A 6000-nucleotide genomic window follows, 5' to 3' on the forward strand; every position below is an offset into this window, starting at 1 on the left:
CTTGCTGAACGAGTAAATAAGTTAATTGTTTCTAGTCATATAGGGTGCTATTCATAGACATTTTGCTAGCCTGCGCTATGAGTGTGAGCGCTAAACTAGCCCCAACTATTGACTGGTTACTTGTACAGGATTCATATCATATCATATCGCAAACACTGGTTTATGAATACGAAAAACGTTGGTTCGCTGATCATCCACCGGAATCCCGTGCTAAGAATGTCTATGAATACGGCCAGTAAATATTAATATGTGTAAGCGTATGTATTAAAATTTTAAGACCTCTTTACAGAGTGGAAGTACCTACTAATTATGTCTGTGCAGATTTTAAGTTTATTCCTTTGATAGTACAACAAAAAGTTGTGATACCATACTGGTCCCAAATAAATATTTTTTTCCTAAATGTTAACACTGTTTTACTTGATAAGTATTGCCCTATGATTCTGTCTTTTACTCTTATCAGTACAGAAAGTGTTAAGGAATGATATATCCCTTTGCAGTTTTCAAATAAAATGGGTGGTTTTCTTGGAAATTAAATAAAAAGATTACCATGTATCGTTACTTCCTGCTATTAGGGAGTCTGACAACTCTAATGCAGTGATTAAAGGGTAGAATGCTCCTATTCAAACCTGAGTTCATGTGTGTATTCGTAGGTGAGCTAGCGAACTGAACAGACTTTCAGCCTACTTTTCTAATTAACTATGCACTTAATTACAAAATGCATAATAGGCTCTTTATTTGTTTTAATGTACTATTTTATTGCCCCTTTCAATATGCACAGTTATATCACCTCCACTCCATACCATATCTGTACATTTAATTTTTTTAACGAGGCCAAAATTTTTGTTAATAAACTTTAAACAGAAATAAAGAACCCACTAAGCTGCAAGTCCAGAGATCTTTCACACTGTGGATTAGCTTACTTGACTATTAGGAAGCTTTAAACCAGCTCTCCTAATGGGTGAATGGTAAGCACATAAGGCTACTAACCAAGAAGATCTAGATTCTGTTCCTACTATCAAAGTAAATACGATATGAAATAGATATTATGTTTGTGTCTTGTTTTTTATATACATTTATAGCCTAATTTATTTATTTCGCACTTTTGCATCAACAGATTCATGTAATGTTTTCATAAGAAAAGCTTTCATTTCATAGTAGTCTCGTTTAGCCTAATTACAACAATGTCGTATCTTCCATTGTTCATTCGAGAACAAACAAAAGTGAATAAAGTAACAAACGTTTGAAATATTTATAAAAATCTAATTAGATACCTGAGCTGTGTTGAGCTCAGGCCTAAGTTATATCATAAGAAAAAATAATCATTAACAGTTTAGGTTCATTTGAGAATGATGTGTGAAGATTCTCTTGAAAATTATAAAAATTAAAAAAATTCATATACTATGAACATTTTAACATCCAATTTAGTATGTAGTTGAAATTATTACTACTTTTTTTTAGAAAAAAAGGAGCAGAATTTATACGTCAGGGCCGAAAGAGAAGCAAGGGCATTTTATGACAATAAAAGTACAACTTAGTGACAAAAATAATTGAATTCAACATGGTTCCATTATGAAAAAAAAAGTCTAGGTTAATAACAAGTTGCAAGCCAAAAACTTACAAAAGAAAATTAAGACCTGGTTGAAGTCGAAGCAAAGCCATATAACTTAACAACCTAATGTGTGAATGATTATGGTGATAAAAGGAAGAACACATATTTATGGGAAATATCTGGTTATGTGACGATGCTTAATGCTGAAGGATTATCTGCACTAACTTCATAATAGGCCTCTATATCCACTTTGGAAAAGAGTAGGCCTATAAGAATATTTCGAAAGTCATAGCAGAATTCTGTCATTTCAGGAAACTCGTGTTACTGATACGTACCTCTATAAACATTTGAATTACGTTATAATAATAGTTACATTCCTACGGGGAAAGGAACTGGTCACCCTACTCCATTATCTCTGGTCTAATGGTGTCTTGTTGGTATCAGTCTTCGGACAGTTGACTAAGTAACAATACATTCCTACGCCCACTTGCTACTTATTGTTGGCTTGAAATTTAAAGTAACACGGATTTTTTTTTTAAACCAATCCTCTATAAATGTTTCCGACCATGATTTAACTGCCGTTTTAAATTCTGGGACTGTTTCGATACTAGTTTTCTGGCAATAAATAAAAGTAAGGGCAACACGAGATCTTCCGGGTTCGATACCCTGCTTGGAACAATTTTTCCCTTGAAATTATCCCTAATGGTAGTTTGTACAACACAGATCAAGTCTGTTTATAATTCATTTCGTAAGTGCAAAAATGTCAACACTTTTTTATGCCCATTTGAATGCAATATTCATCAAGAATATGTAACTTTTAATTTTATAAACTTCCTTTATTAAAACGCTGCCAAGACTGACAAACATGTACCGATAATTTAAAAAAAAAAATTGTCTCACTAATCAATCGTTTTGTTTTCAGGAGAGAAACCATGAAAACCGTTACAAAGGTTAAAATGACACTACCAGAGGTAAGATCTAGAACATGAAGCAACCTATATCGTAGGCCAACTTATTTAGTTCCGCAGAAATGTAACACTAAAAGTTGTCACTGACAAAATACACCTGTATGAAAGAAATAAAATTATAGTTCGAAACAGTAGCTTATTTTGCGTTTGTTAGGACTATTTATTCTGACATTTTTTACATTAATATTAATTAAATATTTCTCACCTTGTCTACACTAAATTACATAATACAGCTCTTATGCGTTTTTAGGATTTATGGTCTGGTACAATTTTATCAAATATGTAAGTGGTAGCGTTAACATTTTCACTGCAAGTATAGAATACAGGGGTCAATTTGTATTTTCGCCATAGGCCTGCCTAAATGACTGAATTTTGTTAATTTATTTTCATAGCAACAGTTATTTAAAGCAAAATAACCACAGTATACTGGACACCGAACGTTGCTGAATCTTCACGTTACTGAAAGTGTGAAAGTTACAATAAAATAGAAACAGCAAGAAAAGTAAGGTTATGAAGGCAGCTGTAAAAACTATAACTTATCTGAAAGCTTTCATATTCCAGGATATTAGAAGCAAACTCTTGTATCTACAAAACTTGTTAATATCTTAAGCTTAGTACGTAATATGTCGCAACTCGATCAAATTGTTTACCTACTTCAGCATATTGAATATGATGGTATTGTTTAGAACAGCCATCTGTGAATAGAGTAAGTTGATATTGCTTCGTACTTCGTTCACATCCGCTGCAATGTAGTGTGAGGTTTCCACTTGCGTAAACAAATATTTAATTTTAAACAAATTGGTACTTTACACGAGGGTAGCTAATTAAAAACAACACGTCCTAACCTCGTTTGTCATCTAACCATCTTCACTGTCATAATGATCTACAATTAATTACACTTCACAATTTCTTCGTTTATACAACTCGTTTTAATTACATATTCCACAAACGTAAAAAGTATTATTTGTACTTCGTATAATCGTATGAAATTATATATCACAAACAAACCGGAGCCATGATCTACGTCAAATCACTTCCGTGCGCCATATTGCATCCTTATAAATGCTTACGTCAAGTTTACTTATGATAAGACATGAAAAAGCAATATAACCAAAACGCTAAAACTGAACGCTTAAACTATATACAATTTGCCTTTTCAGACATGACGAATATAATATATAATTCAAGATGTCGGCTTATTTACATTTTAAATATATATTAAAATAATTTAAACATTTAAGTAACGAAATGGTTGTATAATGATAAAAATGTTCATTTCCTCATACGTAGAGTATAAATCAAAGGTTCGGCTAGGTACGGGAAATTATATTTTATAATTATGTACATTTAATCATTCCGTTTCCGTGTACAGTCTTTTCAGGAACTATATTCTCTTTTCGAGAGTATTTGGTGCATGTCGGTGCGCAGAATCTAGCATCAATAATGGCGTTTTCAGTCAAGTAAAAATTCTATTCAGGTCACTTTAAATAGGTTATTCTAATATTGTAGCCGATAGTATTGATAACCATTCGCATTATTGTAAGACAGGGACAAGGATAAAGGAAAGATGACTTTGAAATCGCCACGACAATGGACCAAAGACAGTGGAAACAGATAGAAAATTCAGTTATTTTAATTTCCCTTGAGTAACTTGGACAACAGATACATGGGGCACTTTCATGAAACAATTGATTTAATCGTCTCCCTTTTGTAAATGGATAGCAAATACAATAAATACCTACAATGCATGTAAATAAATCCATTTTCTCCTTTTTCTTTTTGTAAAAGACAGTTTATAAAAAACATAATTTTGCTGAGAAATGTCTTGTAAGAGTTGAAATCACACTGTTGACATTAAATTAAACTGTTCTTATAGGTACTGAAATGTTCCCAAGTACACAGCATTATGTATCACATGATATAGTTTATCGCCTATCACTGCGGGTACCGTTTCTGTGTCCACCCTTTCCTCTTTGACTTCCTTTTCCCTGAGGTTTCCCTCCTCCTGCCTGATCCCCAGCAAAACGAGAACTTCCCCCATTTCCTTTTCCTAAACCTACAGAATTTTGCTGAATCGAAGGAGTTGTAGTTTGAGAGCTCTGTACACCAGAATGACGGCCAATAGGACCGCCATTGTTGCTATTCCCATTGTTGTTCCCAATGCTATTGTTGTTGGGGGGGCCCGACGACTGGTTTATCTGTGCCGCGAGAGCTGGATTTGGTTCACTCATATTTAATTGCTCGTTAAAGACCATGCAAAATTCACCAATTTTCTGTATATCACCATTTTTACCGGAATATAAGGTAAGGCAATTTCGCCATATAGACGCATATCCCTTAGTAAGGCGGACTATATCCCCCGGTACCAGTAGTTGTCCTGGTTCATCCCAAATCGAAACATTTATACAGGCGGACGAATCGGCAACCTTGCAAGTTCGTACCTCGCGGTTTTCCTTAGTCACTGTCGGATGTCCCACCTCTAACACAATAAACATCACGTTGAGATTTTTCAAACCTGGCCTGATGTCTTTTATCAGCATGTACTCCATTTTCTCACGCGATGATCACATAAAAACAAACTCAAGTTCGATAGTATTTTGTAGTTTCTAAGATGACTGCACTGTTGGTTCTTTTTTGTTTAAATTGTTACGTTGTTGCAAAGCTTCCTTTTCATCGTTCACTCACAATACAGCACCGCCTTCCGACAGTCTATTTTCGATCACAATTCTTTGAGCTTCTCTTGTGGGAGTTAATGTGCTGGAATTCAAGAAAAATAAAATCATAATTTTTTTTTAAGTTTAAATGCACACTTTCTACACTAAACAATCTTACGACTACATCCGACAACAGTTGTCATACTAACTATTCGCGCGTGATGTGAACATTGCTTGGACCATCCATACAAATAAAGGTACACATACACACACAAGGCCTTGTCACTACGAACGCCTTCTGGTTGCCACAGCAGTATGTACACAGGCATTCAAGGACCACGTGCACTTTCTAACCGCCAATAATAGAAATCCACTACATGTTTATGCACTCAGTTTTTCAAATCTCATAAACTTCGACAAACGGATTTTCACCTAAATCAGTCTTGTGAAATAATGCATAAGTTACGTTCTAGAATATACCAGAAAAGCTCTCGAAACATAAATCACTTCTATTCATACCGATAAGTAGTACTACATCTCTGGCAACTGACCGCTTGAACCCATGAAACTCTTGCGTGGCCGGTATCACTGTACTTTATCCTCGATCCTCGGCGGTCAACAACGTACTGAATCGTGATTGGCCGCAACACACGCCTCAACCCTCTGCTTCGTATGTACTTCGTGCGTGTTCGGCTGTTTGTCACGATCGTGACGTCAGAAGCTTAGTGCCTGCAGTTACTTGACTAGACCACCCGCTTCACATAATTGTTCAATAAGTTGCGTATCCATAGAGGGGTTTCATAAACGAAAACACCCCCTACCGCGCCCC

At 35.1% G+C, this 6000-nt stretch overlaps 1 protein-coding gene across 4 annotated transcripts in view; it reads right to left on the bottom strand.

Annotated features, from left to right (window-relative positions):
• The window catches only part of LOC138713485 (solute carrier family 35 member C2), a 113551-nt gene extending 107752 nt beyond the window's left edge, over positions 1-5799 (bottom strand). The window contains exons 1-2 of one of the 4 annotated variants that reach the window (XM_069845639.1): positions 5723-5799; positions 3172-5274 (exon numbers count right to left, since the gene is read on the bottom strand). The gene's annotated coding sequence lies outside the window, so the exon portion shown is untranslated. Of the gene's footprint in view, positions 1-3171; positions 5275-5380 lie in introns of all 4 variants that reach the window. The other 3 variants (XM_069845637.1, XM_069845638.1, XM_069845636.1) reach the window with 3 other exon arrangements.
• Between the last annotated feature and the right edge of the window lie 201 nt (positions 5800-6000).

Source organism: Periplaneta americana, chromosome 14 (genome assembly GCF_040183065.1).
Source record: "Periplaneta americana isolate PAMFEO1 chromosome 14, P.americana_PAMFEO1_priV1, whole genome shotgun sequence".
In the NCBI taxonomy this organism is placed as follows: domain Eukaryota; kingdom Metazoa; phylum Arthropoda; class Insecta; order Blattodea; family Blattidae; genus Periplaneta; species Periplaneta americana.